Source organism: Garra rufa, chromosome 1 (assembly GCF_049309525.1).
Source record: "Garra rufa chromosome 1, GarRuf1.0, whole genome shotgun sequence".
Lineage (NCBI taxonomy): Eukaryota > Metazoa > Chordata > Actinopteri > Cypriniformes > Cyprinidae > Garra > Garra rufa.
This window is the reverse complement of record NC_133361.1, coordinates 94,575,907-94,598,169: the sequence shown is the minus strand read 5'-3', so window position 1 is coordinate 94,598,169 and position 22,263 is coordinate 94,575,907. Positions and strand designations below refer to the sequence as shown.

At 41.0% G+C, this 22,263-nt stretch overlaps 1 protein-coding gene and 1 pseudogene across 1 annotated transcript in view; one reads left to right on the top strand and one right to left on the bottom strand.

Annotated features, from left to right (window-relative positions):
* Positions 1-22,263, bottom strand: part of LOC141322419 (uncharacterized) — a 342,413-nt gene that overhangs the window by 307,234 nt on the left and 12,916 nt on the right. The window lies entirely within an intron of this gene.
* Positions 20,691-21,929, top strand: LOC141342849 (serine/threonine-protein kinase pim-2-like; annotated as a pseudogene).

Below are 22,263 nucleotides of genomic sequence, written 5' to 3'. Positions count from 1 at the left end.
TAGTGTCACAAGGAGGAGTCAGAGACGTGCGGATCCAATTGCAGCATTTATTGAGAAATGTCGACAGACCAGAATAATCACCAGAAAACAGGAACAACGTAGGTAATCCGGGAAACAGTTCGATAGACAGGCAATGGTCGCAATGGCAGGTAGCAGGAATCGTCAACGGGGTACACAGTCCAGAGTCATACACAGAGAATCCAACACAGAGAAACACGCTTAGAATTATGACCATAGGAACAATAAGACTTTGCAAGGTGGCAGTGTGTGAGTGGCTTAAATGCAGACAGAGTGATGAGGTGCAGCTGTGACCAGTAATCAGTAAAGTGAGAGCAGGTGAATGCAGTGATTAGAGCAGTGGCTTGTGGGAAATGAAGTCCATGATGTGTGGTGCAAGAGTTCATAATGACAGGATAGACCAGATACGTGACAGAGCCCCTCCCCAAGGAGCGGCTTCTAGACGCTCTAACCACCTAATACAACCTGGAGGGTGGTGGAGCGGAGGCGGAACAGGGGGAGGGATGGAGGGCCAGGTCCATGTAGGGGTACTGGAACCACGAACTGAGGCTGAGCCGACGGAGGGAGAAGCCATGGCGGAGGAAGGGTTGGCTCCTGCATGGGGCCGACCGACGGAGGTGGAGCCCGAGGCGGAACCGGAGAGTCGATGGTCCTAGGTGACACCGAGGATCCGGAGGGCCAAGGCGGAGCCCAAGGCTCTGGCGACCCCGGCGGAGATGGAGGTCCAGAGGTACGCAGCGGAGCCGGAGTGACAGAGGATCGAGGCTGTGCCCACGGGAGGGAGGAGGTCCACAGAGCCGGCAGGACGGAGTGACGAGGCGCAGCCGGAGGAGTAGAGTCCAGAGGCGAAGGTGGGGCGACGACTGACCGGGGCGGAGCCGGAGAGACGATGGAGCCCGGAGGAGCTGGTGGGCCGACGGCCGACAACGGAGACGAGGGAGCACAGAGCCGGGATGGAGCCGCAGGGTCGGAGGGCTGAGGTGGAGTCCAGGACTCTGAGACTGGAGGTGATGGTGAGGGATCCCTCAGTCTGGACACCGATGGAGACTGGCAGTCCCACGGCAAGTCCTCTGCACCGAAGGTGGGATGTGGGTGAGCAGAGGGACTGTCAGGAGACAGAGGTGGCGGGACTGGAGCAGCAGGGAGGGTGGGTGGGAACAGTCCATGCATGAGCTCCGTGACCAGAACCGGGCAGACAGGAATCTCAGGACGACTGGATGGAACCAGTGGAGTCTCTGGAAGGCTGGGCGGAACCAGCGGAGGCTCTGGAAGGCTGGGCTGACCCAGCGGAGTCTCTGGAAGGCAGGGCTGAACCAGCGGAGTCTCTGGAAGGCTTGGCGGAACCAGCGGAGTCTCTGGAAGGCTGGGCGGAACCAGCGGAGTCTCTGGAAGGCTGGGCGGAACCAGCGGAGGCTCTGGAAGGCTGGGCTGAACCAGCGGAGTCTCTGGAAGGCTGGGCAGAACCAGCGGAGTCTCTGGCAGGCTGGGCGGAACCAGCGGAGTCTCTGGCAGGCTGGGCTGAACCAGCGGAGGCTCTGGAAGGCTGGGCTGAACCAGCGGAGGCTCTGGAAGGCTGTCTTGAGGAGCGGGCTCTGGACGACGCTCTTCTTAAGCGGGCTCTGGACGACGCTCTTGTGAAGCGGGCTCTGGACGACGCTCTTGAGGAGCGGGCTCTGGACGACGCTCTTCTTAAGCGGGCTCTGGACGACGCTCTTGTGAAGCGGGCTCTGGACGACGCTCTTGAGGAGCGGGCTCTGGACGACGCTCTTGTGAAGCGGGCTCTGGACGACGCTCTTGAGGAGCGGGCTCTGGAGAACTGGACGACCCCAGCGGAGATTCAGGAGGGCTGGGCGTCTCCAGCGGAGATTCTGGAAGAGCAGGCTCTGAGCGAGCGGTCACTGGAGGGCGCTCTGGCGGCGCAGTCACTGGAGGGCGCTCTGGCGGCGCAGTCACTGGAGGGCGCTCTGGCGGCGCGGTCACTGGAGGGCGCTCTGGCGGCGCGGTTGCCATCTTGTGCTGTGGCTCAACCTCACCCACAGTAAATGGAGAGCCACACAACAAAAGAGCCAGATCCATGTAATAGTGCAGAGTCCAGTCTGGTTCAAAATTTGGCATGTGGGAAGCCAATGGCTCTGAGAGTCCTCCACGAAAAAAAATCATTAGGCAAATCTCATCCATTGACGACAGATTTGCCAATTCGATGAAGGCCATGACATAATCTTCGATTGTCCGCTCACCCTGCTTGAGAAGCATGATCTGTACCGTGGGATTCATGCTGGAACCGAATGACACCATAAAGCCGCTGGATCCTTACTTGGCGAAGTCTTCCGTCACAAGGAGGAGTCAGAGACGTGCGGATCCAATTGCAGCATTTATTGAGAAATGTCGACAGGCCAGAATAATCACCAGAAAACAGGAACAACGTAGGTAATCCGGGAAACAGTTCGATAGACAGGCAATGGTCGCAATGGCAGGTAGCAGGAATCGTCAACGGGGTACACAGTCCAGAGTCATACACAGAGAATCCAACACAGAGAAACGCGCTTAGAATTATGACCATAGGAACAATAAGACTTTGCAAGGTGGCTGTGTGTGTGAGTGGCTTAAATGCAGACAGAGTGATGAGGTGCAGCTGTGACCAGTAATCAGTAAAGTGAGAGCAGGTGAATGCAGTGATTAGAGCAGTGGCTTGTGGGAAATGAAGTCCATGATGTGTGGTGCAAGAGTTCATAATGACAGGATAGACCAGATACGTGACACCTAGTGTGTTCATAATTAAGATAATACATTAAAATAATACGTTAAGACACACCAATTTGCAATATCAAGTAGCAAAAAAAAGACCAGAAGCCAAACCAATAAACTTTACAAATTCATACGCAAAGACAAAGGTGGAGTGTTTAGAACAGTCAAATCTTTCAGTTTATTTCAAAGATATCCTCAGGTCCTCTGTCCCTCCTCATTTTGCACAGATTGCTGCTGATCTGATTCGACATCTCCTGCAGCAAGACCCAAGCTGGCAGATTGGATTGGATGAAATCCTTCTCCATTCATGGTTTAAGCCACAGATCTTCCTTCAGCTGATGTGAATAGCCAGCCATCCATGCCTTAGTGTCTTTTGGAGCTGGAAAGCCTTGCTAGCACCTGGACAGTCCCAAAACGCCTTGTCAACTGTCATCGTGGTCCAAGAACTGTCAGTATGTATGGGGTCAAATTACTGCCAAAAGTATTGCAAGTCATGGATAAAAAAATAATAAGCGTGAAACTGATATTTAAAAATTAGTAAAATGTAAGGCAAATTTTTTTTAAATGAAAGCATGGTTTTCAGAATAGCAAACAATGGTCACAGATCGAAAAATAATATGCGTAAATCAAAACTTTAGACACAAAATCATACAAAAACATTCTCCTTGGTTATATTTGTTTTTGTGCTTTCTGTTTTTGACTTTGCTTTTGTTTCCTTGTTCTGCGCCTGCTTTTCCAAATGTTGCGGTTGGAGGTTCATGTAAATCAGGGCGGGCTCAAGCGTCATCATTGGTTCATTAGTTCTGGATTGACAGCTCCTCTTCTAGCCAGTCAGTCGAAGAGGGGCGTCAAACGTCACTCCAGCGCACCTCATTAAGCTGCCGACGCTCACCTTGCTGTTCACTTGCGCAGGTGAATGGATAACCGTCAGCTGGGGAAACATCTTTCCACACAGGACACTGTTATACGCCTTATTCAGCCCACCGCCATTTTGAATCGAAAACGAGTTATTGTTGCGTACCGAGATGTAGATGGTTTAGTCATAAAAATAAAGAGAATATATCATTTCACAAATTTCCACAGGACAAAGAAAGGACGTAAGTCTTTTTCAGACGTGTTAAGTCATACAAAAAACTGTGGGTAGAAAGTTTTTATATTAGATAGTAGATAGATAGTTTTTTATTTTTATGCAAAGAGATCAAAAGATAACATTTATTTATTGGTTTGCCGTGTAGTGTTTCAGGTAAACCCCTTTTAAAATAACAAATCACAAAATGATATTCAGATATCAGAAGCGTTTAAAGGACAACGAGCCACAGTCATTTTCCTAAATAAATGCCATATTGTTACCTGAAAGTTAGGTCATATGTCCCGTCGAACAATCCATGTTTTCTGGAGCTTGTTGTCCTGTTAAAGGTGCCATAGAATGGAAAACTGTGTTTACCTTGGCATAGTTGAATAATAACAGTTCAGTACATGGACATGACACACCATAGCTGTGTCTCATTTAGAAGGATGCGCCCTCCGGAGGTCGCATTCGAAGGCTGCATACGTCATCGAGGCTGTCTCATTTCAGAAAAGCAAGTAGGACACTTCAAATGCGACCTTCGAATGCGACCTTCTTTCACAGAAATTCGAAGGATGCATGAGATGTATCCTTTGCTACTACAGATAACCCACAATTCTTTGCGTCGCCGTAAACAACTGTCGTTAATTTGAAAAATGCCGGCACCGGCAGATGTACACACAAGCTAAGATGTGGTGTTTATCATTTAAATCGGTAAAAACGGATAAGGTTGTTCTTAATATCCTCCTATTTTTGTTCTCTAACAGATATGCTGCAGCTCTTGAAACATTGAATAAAATAAAACGAGTAAAAGCATTTTTTTTTTCAAATTACTTAATGTAAAAATAATTTTCCATCATTTAAGTAGTGTAGTAAACGGGGCTCACGTCACCAATGATGCTGTGATTTTGGGTCACACGTCACTCAAGGTGCATTTGTGAGTCTATCAGATGACCAATTCCCACCTCGCTGGGTTCAGTGTATCAGTCAAAGACTGTTAATTTGGCAATAGGTCAATAAATTGAGACTTGCACCCTGGAAGGAGTTGGTCAACTGATTTATCTGAAAGTTTGGTGGTTTAGCTAGCTAGTAGAGCCTTGAATCATCAACACAATGAAAACACAATTGTAATAAAATTAATGAAATTTATTAACAATAGATATGCAAGAGTAAATACAACACTAGTGATAAACCAATAAATGAATACACACTGCTAATAGATAATAGGCAACTAAATGTGAAAGAAGATACCAAATAAAGTGTAGAAACTAACAAAATGGAATGAACGCAGAATGGCAGAATGCAATGCTGTTGAGCTGAAAGTAGCAATATAAGAGATTTCTATGGTAATGTTGTCTATGGGAAACCCACTTAATGGCTCTGGTAGGTTTAATGATAAATAACTGCGTATTTATCTCGGAACAAACAATATAGCTATCATTTCTAATGCTGACCACAAGTAAATGTTATCTAAACAGGTTAGAAAACATAGGCTGCAGGTATAAACTAAGCCAAGGTCTTTAGGAAAGAGGTTTGGTAAGTTTATAGTTACGTTCCACTTGGTCGGGTGATCAGTCCGGCGGCAGAGACGTCTTCCACTGGTGATGCGGTTTGCATATAGTGGGGAGGGCACAGAGTTGCGTTCCGGTAGCCGTCGAGGCGCTGACCTGGAGGATGCTTGACTTCTGTTGTGCCAAAGAGGGTCCTTAGGGCGTAGACCGGGCAGCTGGGTCAGATGGATTCTCACAGGGTCCTTTGCAGCAGGGCTGCGTCGTTGAGGATCCGTGTGTTCAAGGCAGTGTCTGCCAATGTGGAGGTCCTTTGCGGACTGGGCTGCGCTGCTTTCGGAGTGGCAGGAGTCAGACGGGGTCCGTCACTGCTGGGTCCTTTGCAACTGAAGGGCAGCCGAATTCAGTATAGAAGGTTTACTCAAGAGCTGAGTGGATCCTTAGCTGTCTTGAAGTCTCTTTCCTCGTCAGGCCAGAAACTCAGGACCTTGTATCTGCTAATGTCTTAACCTTGCGGGGTTCAGACTCAGAACGGTGTAGCTGTTAATGTCTCTTCCCTTACGGGACTTAGACGCAGTACGGGGAGTGTCTTTTTGGAGGCTCCCTTTATCTCTTTTTGAGGAGGAGGAGATTGGAATCTAGCGCCTGTCCATTCCAGGAATGTGATTGGCCACTTGTGTCTGAGGTGGCCATGGTGTTACCCGCCCTAGTGTGGAACTCATTTGCATATAGTAGAGTACAAAGTTAGACAGTGTCTTTTACAATTTACCCAATGCAACATTTCTTTACCAAACCTCTTTCAAATTGTTACCCACATTATGAGGAGCAAAAAGAGTCCAAACATGATAGAAAACTGTTGAACAATCACTTATTCATATCATAATATGTTAATACGCCTGCTTCTGTGAACTGTTAGGTTAACAGTCAATGGCCATCAACATACACTGTACTTTATCAAAGGGTGAAGTGAATCTGTTGCAGTTTACAACAATTTAAGGTCTCCAAACATATGTATGAATGGATTTGGATGGATCTTTGTGGCCTTCTTTGTTTCGGCTACTGCTGTTGCATCCTGAAGGAATTTTTATGGCAGTCATTCCCAAACCTTAGGATTGGAGAGGGTCAATCCGTAGTCCAATGAGAAGTCCTCTCTTAGGTGGTCGTGGCTGCAGAAGGTCTCCCTTCCTGTTCTGTTAGAGGTGTCTGGTAGTTGTCTTGGCATCTTATCTGATGTTTCTAAACATTTGTTTATGTTCCTCAACCAAGATCCAATCACAGTGTGGCACATCTCCCTCCACCCTGGCAGATAGAGATGGGGGCCTGCCATAAACTGATCCTTGGAATGCCATTTCGACCGTTGTTCACTACAGTAGTGTGAGAGTGCAACGATGCTCTAATTTGTTTGCATAGTAACGTGATAAATCCTGTTTCATTTTCCAACTGTCCTTTTTTTCTTTCCTCCCGTCCTACGAAGGCCGTCTCGTTTTTGTTCTAAGTTAAGGACACTTCGTATACACATCCTACAGAGGATGCAACCTCCGGAGGATTCGACCTCCGGAGGGCACAGCCTTCCAAATGAGACACAGCTCATGAGTCTCAAACACCACCATTTCCTCCTTCTTATATAAATCAGGTGTTTGCAAAAAAACACTGAAAAATAGGTAAATTCCAACACAGACTATGACATTATAGTCTCAGGATCATTAATAGTTACGCCCCCAACACAATAGAGAGAACGTGAAATGTTGTGGATTCAAAACGGCAGATTCAAGAAACTGCATTCTATGGCCATTTATAAATTGTGAAATGATGTATTATTTTAAGGTTATTCGATTGGCATCTCGGTACACAACAATACGCCACAGTGGACGCTGCTGGACTGCTGTCCCTCACAGCCTCGTTTCGATTCAAAATGGCGGCTGGTTGAATAAGGCGTTTATGTGTTTATACTCCGGGGCAGACCAACGTTCTGGAGGTGTGCATTATTTTCAGAGAAACACACAGCGAACGTAGTTCCAGGCAACACTTAACCGCATTACACGTCTATATCACTTCCACACATTTTCAGTTATTTCAAAGGCCCTTACAGCCTAAAAATAATAGCAAAACAGCAAAATAACCAAAAATCCAAACACTGTAAACAATAGGATAAAACGATAGTCGATTTTTGCCAAAAAATTACATTTTATTATGTACTGAAATCACATAAGTTATTTCTCCCATACTCTCTCCCTCACAGACGCACACACATACAGTTACACACACGTTTTCATACGCATAACAACTTAAAGACTACATGACAGCTATCACACACAAAGTGGTCTTGAAGAAAATGAACTTAGTTTCACTATTAGTAGAGACACTGCTGTCGATCTCTTATGATAGACACACAGACCAGGGGCAGCTCTAGACCCAAAGCTCTACTGGGGCGCATAACTATTTTTGAAAGCCAGTTGCATGTACAACACAGTTAACTAAACAACTATACTCATACACTGCAACAAGCTTTATAAGTAAATGTTTACATTAATGCTTTATGAACATATTTATTTAAGCATCTTCACATAAAGATTCTAAACATTTTTAATCAATGCGGCTAAAAGTGCGGCATTCGGGTGCATCATAGCGACTATTATGTTCATAGCGTTCGACCACTGGTTTCATAATTTTTTCATAGCCCACCTCAACTGCATGCTGACACTTCTGGGTTAAAGGCTGCGTGATGTGCGCGTTGCAGTTAAATACACAAACGCGGATGGACATGGATATCTGCGTGCATGGGCCAGTTTGTCGTCGGTTGATTGACTTCGGTCCGTTGAATTCAATGAAAATAATGCACACCTGAGGTGTAACGGCAACTCTGCTTCGTCTCAACGCCCCGTCATCAATTATTCCTTTCCTGCCTGTCACTGCTGTATGCCAACCTGGCAACCCATTAGCCTTAAATGAGTAAATTATTAATTATGAATGAATGTAATGCTTATGCAATGACTCGGCTAACTGATCACTGAAAACTATAGACCAATTATAGAGATAGCCTTTATGGCTAGAGAATTACACGGATACGGTACAAAAGAGTTCGATTTGAAAACAATTATAGATTATATTGATTAGATGTCATTTTCGAAATGTCCTCAGCTCATTACAAGAGCTTGTCACCCATCGATAAGCACTGATATTCAACTAAATTGACTTTAGATAGCGGGATAGTCTTACAGATCCAAAACAGAGATGATGTTTTTTTTATGGGTACAGCCCATCTGGTGGCAGAAAACTCACTATTTTTTTTAGTTAAATCGAGTTATAAAGTCCGAAATTAGTAGATATAAACTTGCATTTGCAGAAAAAAAGGCTGAATTATAAGATTAAAATAAATAAATGTTATGTAAAATGTTAATAGTAATAGGTTTAAATAATATTTCATGCTGTAACTGTAGGGCTAATACAATATGCCCCCTGTTAACAACATGTGAATATTATGTGGACCTATTGTTTAAATCAAATTCATGATTTAAAAGTAAAGTAAGCAGTTTTCATCCATAGTTTGTCCGTTTAAACATCTGCGTTTAGCTTCAAATGGCGTCTTTGACGACAGTGTTGTATAAAAATGATTTGCATTCAGATTTTGACATCAAAAGGCACAGAAACACATATTTTTTCCTGTGTTTTTCTACAACCACTATGTGCGTGCAGCTGCAAGTGACTTAACTGTGAGGTCTACTCTAAATTGGTCTATAGTTTTACAGAGAAGCAGTTACAGAGGCACGTGCATTTGATAAACACAATGATTTATTTGTTTACAAAGCTACATATGTAATTGCTTAAAACTATCATATAGATGTTTTAAATATATAAAGTTTGAATATAGTGAGTATATGAGTAACTAATTAAGTAAAACAGCCAGTAGGTGGCAGCAAGTTACTATTTTTAGAGTAAGACATTTAATTAAATTATTGATTTAAATGGCTGATTCATTTAGTGAGGAATAAAGTGAATTATTCAAGAGTGGGTTTGAATTTATGTCACGATTTGGTCAGTTAACCTGATATGCGGCCATATTGGTGATACTCGGATGTAAACAACAGCATGGATTGCACAGTTAATATACTACTAAATGGGTTATTCTGCTCATTTATGCTGTCTAAACCAGGGGTTCTCAACCTTTTTTGCGCCGGGGCCCACCTCCTTCTCGGGTCAATTTTGCAAGGCCCTCCTATGCCTGACATTTCCTCATTTCATTTTTTTTAAACCTTTTTTTAATAACCAAAACATTTGTTTTGCCTTATTCTTCTACTGCATGTTATAAAAAACCTCAAACAAACAAACTTTAAATTAAAGCTGAATTTAAAAGAAAACCCTCTATTCAGTTCTAACTTTTTAACATAAATATACATATACAGGTTTAAAGCTCCTGAATTCTTTAATTCAGACATTCTTTACAACTTCAGAGTACTTTTTATTATAAGTAATAAGTGAACCTGCCAAACAGAACAACAGGGAGATGCCAAGATTCCACTCACTAAACCTGTCCATTTGAACTGGATTGACATAATATCTACTGTTTGTATCCATTATAAAATATACAAATGAAAAATACAGCAAATCCATTCTGAATCTGTTGATGCTGGTGCTTATATGTGCATAAACACCACTGAACCTTACAAGATCCACCTCTATGGGTGAGCATTCATTATAAAACACTCACAAGTCATTCATTTTGACAACTATGCAAATATTTTGAAATTTCACGCAAAAATATAAGGCTCAGAGCCCCGAAAGCATGAATAGTTTGTGAATCAATAGCGGACTAGCGTGCCTAGACTCCGATGTGTCATACATTACGCGCAAGTCCGTTACCATTAGGCTATTCTGATCGTCTTTACCTTCAAATTAGCGCAAGGGTTTGTTCCATGCAGCCAAGAGATGAAGTAGAGACCTGTTTCCCCACGGGGTATAGTTTACTTTTATGCGGGCTTTTGCTGGTGTGAGTGGGGGACAAAACACGAATGTCGCGGCGGAGCGGGACGAAATAACATACATTGATTTCTGCGGGAGCCGGCGGGCGCGGGACAAAAAAATCCGTCCCTTGAAGAGGATGTGAGCGGAGCGGAGCGCAGAGTGAAGCGGTGTGATTCTGAATGGAGGGAGGAGCGGATTTTTGAAAAGTCGGAGCGTCGTGGTTTTTACGCGCTCCACCACCGCTCCATCATTAGAACAATTCACGCCAACTGTCCGTAATATTACTGCATAGGCTATTAAGCAAGAATTCACATGTTAAACATATTTACCTAGCTTGATAGAGATGGATCACGCAAATCAGAAAGAATGTGAAGGTTATGATGACGGCAATAGACATGAGCGGTAAATTATAGTTCAAAAGGAATTAGTTTGTTCCTTCTAGATACTGAATATTTTTAGGTGAACAACACTTATTCACAAGCAATGCATTGAAACAAATGTAATGGTATCTGATTTCGAATGAGCAGAAATAACTACGATGAAAACGTATTATTTTCATTACAAACTTTGCACTGCAAAAAGCAGAAATTATACTCGTTTAATGCTGACAGTGTTATTAGTTTGGCATGTGGTAGGAACATAGTTTGCACAGTAGTGTTCCAAACTCTCTTGATATTTTATTTTATCATTTTTTGTGTTTTAATATATGTTATGAACATGACTGTTATATTTCAAACATAGGCCTACTGAATTTTTTTTTGACGCGGAGCGGTATTTCTGATATCAGTGAGCGAGAAGTGGAGCGGGAGCGGTAAATGAACCCGGAGAGGATAAGTGATTAGGCTATTAAATGCACGGAGCGCGGAGGGGAAAATGTTGCCGCTCGACTCCGCTCACATATTCTGGTCCCTTGCAGGTATCTAATGACGCTTGCGTGCATAAGTTAGAAGTTTTGAGCCGCCGTTCAGTCTGTATTTAACAGTACGATGAGGCTTGCTGCGCCGAGTCCAAAGCAATCCATCACAGAACACGAAAGAGGCGTGCTTTGCTCATTTTAGAACAATATTTAAATTAATTTTAAGCCATCTTGCGGCCCACCTGGAGGATCACTGAGGCCCACCGGTTGAGAATCCCTGGTCTAAACCACACAAAATCATGTGGAAGCAGCTAAATCACAGAGAGATGGACTTAGTGAGCAGGAAAGGGCACAATATTTTGACGAACTAAAGTTAAGATACGTAGTATGAAAGGGTTAATTATGCTTCTTCACTTTTTGAATTTGAGTCAGTGTGTGATGTGAGGCGTAGCAGTACTGTGTCGGGCCTTCATCAAAAACAGAACTAATCCAGGCATTTGTGCCAGGTTTGGGAGAAAGGTATTGTAATAATGTAAATTATGTAAAAAAAAAGAATGTGTTTTTTTGAACCACCAAACATGAGAGCATGTTCTAGTTCAAACCCCTTTAATTAAGATATTAGACTAATATTTTAACTCCTAGACTGGAAATGATACGAACAAACATGAATGTTATCAAGATTCTTCTCCAAGAAATTCTAGATCAGTTTCAACCACAAACACCTTTTGTTACTTTTTTAATTTTGTCAGTCTATAGTACTCCAAATGTTTTTCCCGGTCCGACCGATTAGCACAGCCTAAAACATGACAATAATTGACCATTTTCAGCAGCAATAATTAGGGAAATATGTGAGTTTCATTTGGTTCAATGGTATTGTTTACGTTCAGTGCCGCCAATATGGCCGACTGGCTGCTCCCTTTCACGATGTGAACGTAGACTAAAGATGGTGAAGATAATGGCGACGGGTTATGGCTAGGATAGTTTGGTTTAATGTTAATGGATGGCCAGTCAGGAGTACATCAGTGACAGACAGACAGACACAGTGTGCTGCATGGAAAGATGTCCCCAGCTGACGGATGGCCATTTTCACCTGCAAGTGAACAGCGAGCATCGGCAGCTGATGAGGCGCGTGGAGTGACGTTGACGCCCCTCTTCGACTGATTGGCTCGAGGAGGAGCTGTCAATCTAGAACTGGTGGACCAGTGATGATGCTTAAGCCTGCCCTGGTTTACATCAAACTCTAACCGCCACATTTGGAAAAGAAAGTGCAAAACCTGGAAACAAAAGCCTAGTGAAAAACAGCATAAGCATTCGAACAAATCGAAATATGAGCAAAAATTGTCTGAGAGCACTGAGAGTAAGAAACATTACATTTATTACATTTTTGATGTACACTTATTATTTTTTGATCTGTGATCATTGTTTGCTATTCTGAAAACTTTCGTTTTTAGTTTTTTGCGATGTACTTTTACTGACATTTTTTAGATTTTAGTTTTATGCGTATTATTTTTTCTTTTATCTGTCACTGCAATACAGCAGGAAGTTTGATCTTATAAGAATGGCACACTTTATGTTATATTTATATTTACTTATATTTATTTATGTTATTATTTTATTTTTATGTATGCCATATTTCTAAGTCATTATATTTGTCATAACAGTAATTGATGTACTGTTTGAAATGTTACATGATGTGTTGAATAAAATAAATAAAAATTATCACCTGTCATATAATGTTGCTGATTTATCATTTTTATTGAATAAATAAATTAGATTTATTTATTTATCTTTGGGTAATCTTTGAAGACTCAAAAATCAGACTGTGGGTTCAGCTGCTGACCAATCGTGACTCCCAGATGAAAGACATTTATGTTCACCAAGGCTGCATTTATTTAATCAAAAATACAGTAAAACAGTAATATTTATACTATAATTATTATTAGAATTAAATACAGCTGTTTTCTATTTTAATGTATTTTAAAGTTAAATTTATTCCTTTGATGGTAAAGTTTTCAGTGTAACATTAAATCATTCTTAAATGCTAAATTAGTGCTTAATTATTGTGAGTTTTTTATACTCAGTCATTAATAATGGGTCTATGAGGCGCCACGTAGGATTTAAATCAAACTTCGCTTATCAATACATACACAAAACACATGCATATACACCTATAAATTACTCACATATACATGTATACTATTGGATGTTCAAATATATATATATATATATATATATATATATATATATATATATATATATATATATATATATATGAAATCCACACCAATACATCTTATGTTAGTAAAGAATGCATACACACTTGTGAATAACTTGCATATACACAAACTTGAGACGTGCATACACCCAGACACACACGCTTATACATTTGAACTCGATCCATGCATATACACCTACAACAACAAAAAACTATATAACTATATAAACTCGCTGCATGCAGACACACCTATACATACTTGCATGTACATATAATCTTGATCCTTGCATATACACCTATAAACAAAATGCGTGGATGTGCCTGGTTTTTTCAGTGCAAACGGAAGCCGTTTGAGCGTAACCGGAAATAACCTGCCTATTTGCTGCGGTTGCAATGATGGATAGGGATCGTGCTACAACTGAAGCAATTAGCATTTTGCTAAATGTTCTTGCTTCGCCCACTATTATAAGATCAATTGCTAATTCAGTTGAATCTAATGTATCGCCTTCCGGTCAACTGCAGTCAGAAACAGAGTCTGAATTGCATACTTTGTTTAGGCCATCGACTTCTGGCGTACAAAGCATCAATAACAGGCAAACGATGCCATCCTCATCTGCCAGTGAAGTTCATGGACCACGATATCACACTCGCCAGCAGTATGGTAATTGGCAGTCTCGATCTAGAAAAAGGTAAGGAAAAATCGGTGGAGATGAGGGGTGGAGGGATGGAGGTAGATGGAGGGTAGAACTTGTATGAAATATTAGTGAAATAGCTTTCAAACGCTATGCAAATAGCACACACACACACACACACACACACACACACACACACACACACACACACACACACACACACACACACACACACACACACACACACACACACACACACGTAAACACAGTGTTTCAAATTTGATTTGTTCTGTTTCCACACACCTTCCCACTTTCTGTTTTTCCCTTTCTTGTCTTTCAGTGACTTTGGTTTCCAGTTGGTTAGAGGATCTTATCAGTGACTGCCTTGAGTGTCTTCCTACACTTTGTAAATAAAAAGTTTTAGTTTTCAGTAACTGGATATTAAACATAATTAACAGATTTATTTGATAATTTATTGATTTATTTATCAGTTACAAATGTTGTACAATTATATATATCATACCTGCAAACTTGTCGCTTTTCGGCGACAATCGCCGTTTTCATTGTCAATTGGGTCATTCACGTGAATCGTGTAGATCCGGAGAGTTTTTTTTAGGGAGGGGGGGGGGTTAATAAGTTGATTTTTACCGTTTTGAAACCCATTCAGCCGTTCTCCTGTTCTGGCGATATTAGCATAGCTTAGCATAAATCATTGAATCCTATTAGACCAATAGCATTGCGTTCAAAAATGACCAACGAGTTTCCGTCCTATTTAAAACTTGACTCTCCTGTAGTTATATTGTTTACTAAGACCAGCGGAAATGTAAAGCTGGGGTTTTCTAGGCCGATAAGATTAGGAACTACACTCCCATTCCGGTGTAATAGTCAAGGAAGTTTGCTGCCGTAACATGGCCGAATAAAATCAGCTGGTGCACTTGTATTGTCACAGCATGTGCAGGTGGTGATGTGGTGGAGATCCAGGGAGAAGTCGGGAAATGGAAGTATAAAAAGGGGGGAGGGTGTCCCCCCTAAAAAAAGTTTTCTTGGGGATATTTAGGGGATCAAAGGCCAAGGAAGGCATTTATGAGGCATAGGCTCTAGAGGGAGCTCTTAAGAAGCGGTCACTTGAGGGCACTGTGGCGGCGCAGACACTGGAGGGCTGGGCGGAACCAGCGGAGACTCTGGTGCGGCTTCCATCTTGTCTGGGGTTTTGGGAGAGACCTCCATCTTGTTCAGTGACTCAGGAGAGACCGCCATCTTGTCTAGGAACTCAGGAACGGAGGCCATCTTGTGAGCAGACTCTGACGTGGTGGCCATCTTGTGAGCTGAGGCTGGCGTGGCGGCTGGCAGGCTTGAACGCGGAGAGGAAGCCTGAGGTACTGGGCTCAATACACAAATATAAACAAATATCAAGGAAGGAATTTTATTTCACCATTTAGTGTAGCTGAGGATTTTTTAAAAAATCAATTTAAGGCAATTTATGACCTTTTTTACACAGCTGCACAAGTTAAATGAACAGTATGAGTGGGGTTGGACAATGTACGGTAGAATATTAAGCCACAAAATTACAAGATTTATAATTCAGATACAGACACAAAAACAAAATATCTAATACAATGGCATTTCAACCTTTATACCATTAAAAGGGATAAATCAAGTATATAATTTCTTATATTTATATAAGATATATAACATTAGTATTACTTAATTGTTTAGATTTTTAAAAGGCACATTAACTTCTTTCACATTTACACATGGATCGATAATTGCAATAATTTGACAATAAACAGCTGAAAAATTAATTCTGTGTCAGGAGGGGGCGCTTTAGTAGTGCTGAAATATTACAGTTTACCTAGTAACGGCTGTACACAAATCAGCATTAACGCTGTTTTATCAGACATGAAAGAAAATGAAAATAACACGTTCCTGAGGACAATCGGTTCCCTTCAGATACAATAATATAAAGACATCAGAGCCGCGTTTTGACTTTGAAATGTACAGTGCACATATTTATTCAGTGACATCATTGCCTTTTTGAAGATTTATCCAGCCCTATCGCGATCGTCTTTCTATCTCTTATACTATTTTACATATTTATAACTTTTTATGGCCTTAAATTTTGTACAAATAAATTGAGGAGTTTAGGGACCTGCAGAAGCCCACTGCTTTACGATAGTACGTCAGACAGTCCGATGAAACATTCCGGCAGCCCGAATGGAAACACAATAGCCCCGGGACATCGGGCTAGCGATTTTGCGAGCCCTTCCGGCTAATATCTCAAATCTGCATTTTAAGGTAATAATGTGAAGATGATCGAAGTTTAAATAGTTATGTAATGTTGGAGAAACCGTCACTGTATCAGCTCACAGCAGTCTGTGCAGTAGTTTGGCTTAGGACAGTTTTGAAACCGAGTCGCACCACACTCATTTCTCTCACTCGACGGTAAACACTGACATTAAAAATAATAGAAGCAGTTAAAATTATTTAATTAAGTTACATATAATTACAGGCCAGTGGACTGTCTGCTTCGTGTTAGCATGCCCTTTGCTAACATAAGACCTGGCTAACATTATTCAGTACCAATTTTACTTAACTTTCAAACATTTTTTTTTTTTTAAGAGTGCACAACATAATCAACAATACATTAATTTATTAAAATAACAGTTTAAGCACACTGTCACTTACCTTGGTAACTGGTTTATGGCTCTCTCGGGACGGAATATCTATCGATCGTGACTATAACTCCAGAAAAAAATCGCGCGCTCGTTTCCACGGACACGGTCCGGATCCGTTCTCTGACTGTTGTTCCCACCCACTGAAACCCAGGCTCGGGCCGAATCCGTGTTACAGCATTAAAACCAATGTGACTGTTATGCGGATTTGCCGGTTTGAAAACGGATCCGGCACGGAGTCAGCTGCTGTCTGGGATCTGAGTCAACCTATGGCAAGCAATATCCTCATAATTAGTTAATTAATAAATAATAATAATTATAATAAAAATGATCATCATCTACCTCCATGTGGGCACTTAAGGACTGCCGAACCTTGTTACTCTGTGGCTGTCCTCCTCGGCTCTCATCAGGTGTGTGTTCAGGAGGCTGAATGTGATGGGGGGGTAAATGTTGGAAATTGACACGTTCTTTTCTGTTGACATTACGGTGGTTGCACATTTTAAAGTTTCCAGCACTGGCGCAATCTCAGCCATTATCTGCCAGTATTCGTCTCGCATCTCGAGGGTTCTGTCAGACAGAACAGCTGTAACAGTTGTTCAAGAAGTCTCCCGAACATGTCACACACAGAGTTCCATCGTGTTTTACATGATTGAATGAGCTGGTGTTTTGGAAGCTTCATTTGTTCTTGTTTAGCAAGCTTTCAGAAAAGTTTCAGAAAAATTTCAGAAAAATGTAAAAGTACATTTTCCCTCTTCTTAAGGCTAGCATAAATGATGAAAAATAGAAATTTCAACATTCTGTAATTGAATTTTTTTTTTTGTCCATTTCAATGGACATCAGGTCACAACAGTTGTACTTCACAAACAATATACCAACTTGAAATAAAAAATTAAATAACACAAATTGTTGGTCTTTACTTGATGTTTCTTCTGAAGGTCACACACTTGAACAGTGTAACATTTTAACTTTAATTTTGAGGTTTTTGTTTTATAGAGTGCACATTACTTATAACAAACTAAACATCTTGGAAATCAAACAATATAGTCATTTTAGACGTTTACTGTACACGTGAGTCATTACTGTGAGCCATTTTTGGTATGCATCTTTGAAACAATTTCTCTGTGACACAAAGCAGCAGTGCACCTTGCACTTATCACAGAAGATGTGTGTTTTTCCGGAACAACCCATTTGCGGGATCTGATGTCAGTCCTGTAAAGGCTAATTAGTTGATCCAGCTTGTCCCATGGCCTTGTTGTATTTCTTTACAACCTCTGGGCGCTTGATCTTCACATATTGGTTCTCTTTTTGATCCCACCTCTGAACTTCATCTTCATCTCCAACACCAACAAAGTTGGAGGCCAACACAACAGAGCGGTTATCAAACCACTTCACTAGAACAACTTTTCCATCTCTGCTTTGAACTTCATCATGATTTCCTCGCTCTTTCTTCAACATTTCCTTGTCATGCTTCAGTGGGGGATTTGCAAAGCGACAAACCCTTGCTGTTCCAGCAGCATGGATTTTCTTTTCTGCAATAGCTTCCAGGAGATTGTAGGTGGTGAAGTAGTAGAAATACATCTTGACTCCCCATGGTGTAGGTTTCCCTTTGACATACTGGAGGACAGAGAGCTTTCCCCTGAAAGGCACAATCTGCCTCAATCTCAATTTCTTCCCCTACCATTGCAGGGCTCGACAATAAGGACTGCCCGATGGCCCGGGGCCAGCGTGCAAGACGCTCGGGACAGTAGACAGGATCGTCACTGGCCCGATCGGGCCAGTGCTGCCTTGTCACTAAAGTTTAAATTGTCTGTGACTGTTTTTCAAATTCGTGCAAATACAGTCTTAGAATCGAGAAACAGCTTGTGTTTTTAAGCCTTTAAATGCTACGTTCTCTGTTATGTCGTGAACACCATATTGCTTTTCGGTTCCTCTTATCTGATTGGAACTGTTTTTTTTTTCCGTAACCTGGTTACAACCAGTACAGTGAAGAGACGGCAACATGGCGGCAACATCAAGTTAAAAAGAAAACGTCTGTTTCTTACTCGCATTGCGACTAAAAATTACTACGTGCGACTGTGAAAAAAAAAATATTTAGGAGCACCATTTGCGACTGACCCCATCAGCATATTTGTGTTCGCGCTCAGGGGAGCTTCAAAGGTTTCTACACGTTTTTGCAATGTTGAGTAATGTATCAGACATTTCTCACAAATCTATTAATAAACAAAGTGTAGAGAGAGTGTAAATAAGAGACTGATTGTGCAGTAAGTTATAGAGAGCGCCGTTGATTATAACAATAGGCTTTGTAATATCGCAATCTAAGATGAGTGACAACTTTTAATAAATGTTGTGGGAGTTTGTAAATGAGGTATTGCTTTAATACAACAGTTAAATAAACAAGAAGTTATTATTAAGTTACTTACATTGTCTGACTATAACACTATGCCTGATTTCGCTGTGTTTCGTCAACAAGTCACACCTGAGCCGCTGCACATCTCCATTCAAACACAGCGGTGTTTCGTTTATGAATGAACGTGCGTTTTTAAACGAATCTAGTGAAATGATTCAATTTCCCATTCATTAAGAGTCACTTGCTTTATTCATGAATGAACCATCCGTTCGAACAAATCAAATGAATATGATTCAGTAATTAAATCAGTCTCTTGCCACCACCTGCTGGCAGATCTCTGTATTTAAAATTTTAAATACATGAATTTATGAATTTGATTGCACTCATGGCACCTCTGAGCCTAATTAAACATATGAAAAGGTAAAAACAAAGGTAAAAAAATAAATAATAATAAATAAATAAATTCTGCTTAATAACACTTTGTTTACTAATATTGTTTAATTTTCTTCTTTGCAACAACATTCCTTTAACAGGAGTCCTCCATTTATGTATAGTTAACTGGTGATCTGGGACCATCAATCTGGACATACTGTTGTGCATAAATTTAGTTACATCACATTTATATTTTTTTTTAATTGTCAATTGTGTTTAAGGAAATATAGTTATATTTGGCTTTTGACACATTGTTTAAAATGTGGCAAAGAAATAACTATTAACTTTTAATTTTTTGGGTTGGGCCAGTGAAAATTTTAGCAGGGCAAGTAAAAATCTGAACCACTTGCCCGATCGGGCCAGTAGAAAAAATCCTTAGCGTTGAACCCTGCATTGGTAACAGTGGCTCATCTCTTTCCTCCCCTGAAATAAATAGCAAAAACTGTCCCTTACAAAACAACTTCAGAAAAGTTTTATATTCTAATTTTATATTTATTAGACATATTATGAGACCATATATCCAATTTAATAATTTGAGGAGCATTTTAATTGCATGAAATGTCTTAGCTATCTAAATAACCCTAATTTTCATTCTACACTCACCAAGTTTTGTAGATCTAGCATCATCTCCATCTCCATCTTCCTCATCACTCCACATAATGTCAACATCTGAGATATTTCCATCAGCTATATGTTCAAGAACTTCAAGAACAGTATAATCTGTGTATAAAATAGTTTCAACAATTTATTAGTACGTTAATATAGATTTTTTTATATAAAAGTTATATACAGCATTACTAGAGATTTAATTGCAGTAATACACGTTTGAACCCACTGTACATTATAATGGACAGACATTTTTGAAAAAATCCTGATTTAAAGCCTGCAATTCTACAATCGATTTTTAACTTTAATTAGTAAAAAACTTTTTTTATATACAATCTATGAAATATTGGCAAACATATCAATACATGTGAATAAAACCACTGAAAAAGTTGCTTACTTCTGTGTTTGGAATGAAGTACTGCCATGCTTCTTTTCAGTGTAGTGGATTTTTTTCAGATTACAATTGACGGAGACTTGCTGCCATTTGATTGGATGACAAACGTCCAATTTAATGGACAGCAGGCTTTAAATTAGGTGAAATGCTCCGGAAGCAAAAAAAAAAAAACGTGACCTGACATGTGATGTCCATTGTAATGGACGCAGGGTCCGAAAGGGTTAACATTAAGTGGACAATATGTCTTTGTCAATGGTTTGTCCATGAATTGTTTATGTTTTATATTAATCTAACCCTAATAACAACTGTCTTCTAGGACGTTTATTCTGAACCACTTCCACTGGAGGTCGCTTTGCAAATTCTTGCAAACAAAGGCCCCAGGGTTGAAGAAATCATCCAGCTCCTGGACTGGCGGGTGGAGCCTGACCACTACATTTTTGGTCCTGGAGTGGCCCGTTCCTTTTTAAATTGGTTTCTTATGCAGCAAATAACGCCCCTCGAAGAGGACGTGGTGGGGGTCATCATGCTCCAGACAGTATTCACAGCTTAAACATGCTGCCGACGTGGAGTGTTGCACCAGGATATCAAGCGGGAAAACCTTTTGATTAACACTCTTTTGCACACTCAAAGTCAAACTGATTGACTTTGGCTGTGGTGCAATCCTCACTGATGAAGGTTACACGTTCTATACTAGCATGTATGATCACTGAAAGCTGTAAAGTGGGTCTCAAACTCACACAGTCATTTTTCGCATGATAATGAAAATCTAAAATGTTGTGTTAATGGAAATTAAATCTCTTTCCTCCAGGCACAAGAGAGTATTGTCCTCCCAAGTATGTGATGATGGGCAAGTACCACGGAGAACCAGCGACAGTGTGGTCACTCGGGATCCTCTTGTTTTCATTGGTGTGTGGCGAATTTTCCAAAAAGACGAGACCTCTGCAAGATTATGGAAGCATATGTGTAGCAAAATTCAATTTGCAATGCAATATGCAAAATGGCAATACAATATGCAAAATGGCAATACAATATGCAAAATGGCAATACAATATGCAAAATGACAATGCAATATTCAAAATGGCAATGTAATTCTGTATTTATATTTACTTTTTCCAACAACTCCATGCGTGCAAAATTTTGGTGCAGAATGAAATTGAAAATTAAATTATTTACATTTGCCATTTCCAACAGTAGGCAATTGCAAGGATGCTGGACAATGAAGCTAGGTAGTTTTTTGAAGACATTGAAGACGAGGATGAAACATTTGAGTTTGATGGGCGTCCTTATTTATTTGAGCCTGAATATATGGAGGAAGAGCTGCATGAGCGCCGAGAAAGGAGAGAGATTGCGGAGGAAGCAGCTGCAAGCAGAGCCACAACACAGCCTCGTATCATGGGGAAATGGTGGTGTTCCTGCCGGTGCTGTGAGATAAAGAGTGGAACCTTTTGCACCATCGCACTCAAGATGCACGCTGCGTGACATTAGCGCAAGGCTTTTCTTCCCTTCTGGACTTATTGGGGTATTGGAAGCCTTTTTCCAAGTTCCAAAATTAAACTGGACACGAAGACCCACGCCGGAGGGACAAGATGGACATTTATCTACTGAGTAAGTACTCTGCACACGTGGGTTTTATTGCTTTTGATCAATCCAATAGTTACTATATTTGTAGTTTGGATTGGCAGCTAAGTTACTTGATTATGATAATGATATATATGATATAACAATGTAAATTACCAAAGTGTATTCACCTTTCCTTGCCTCTCCCTCTCCCTCCCCCACCTTCCCCTACCCCTAGACAGTGCAGACTTGTGCC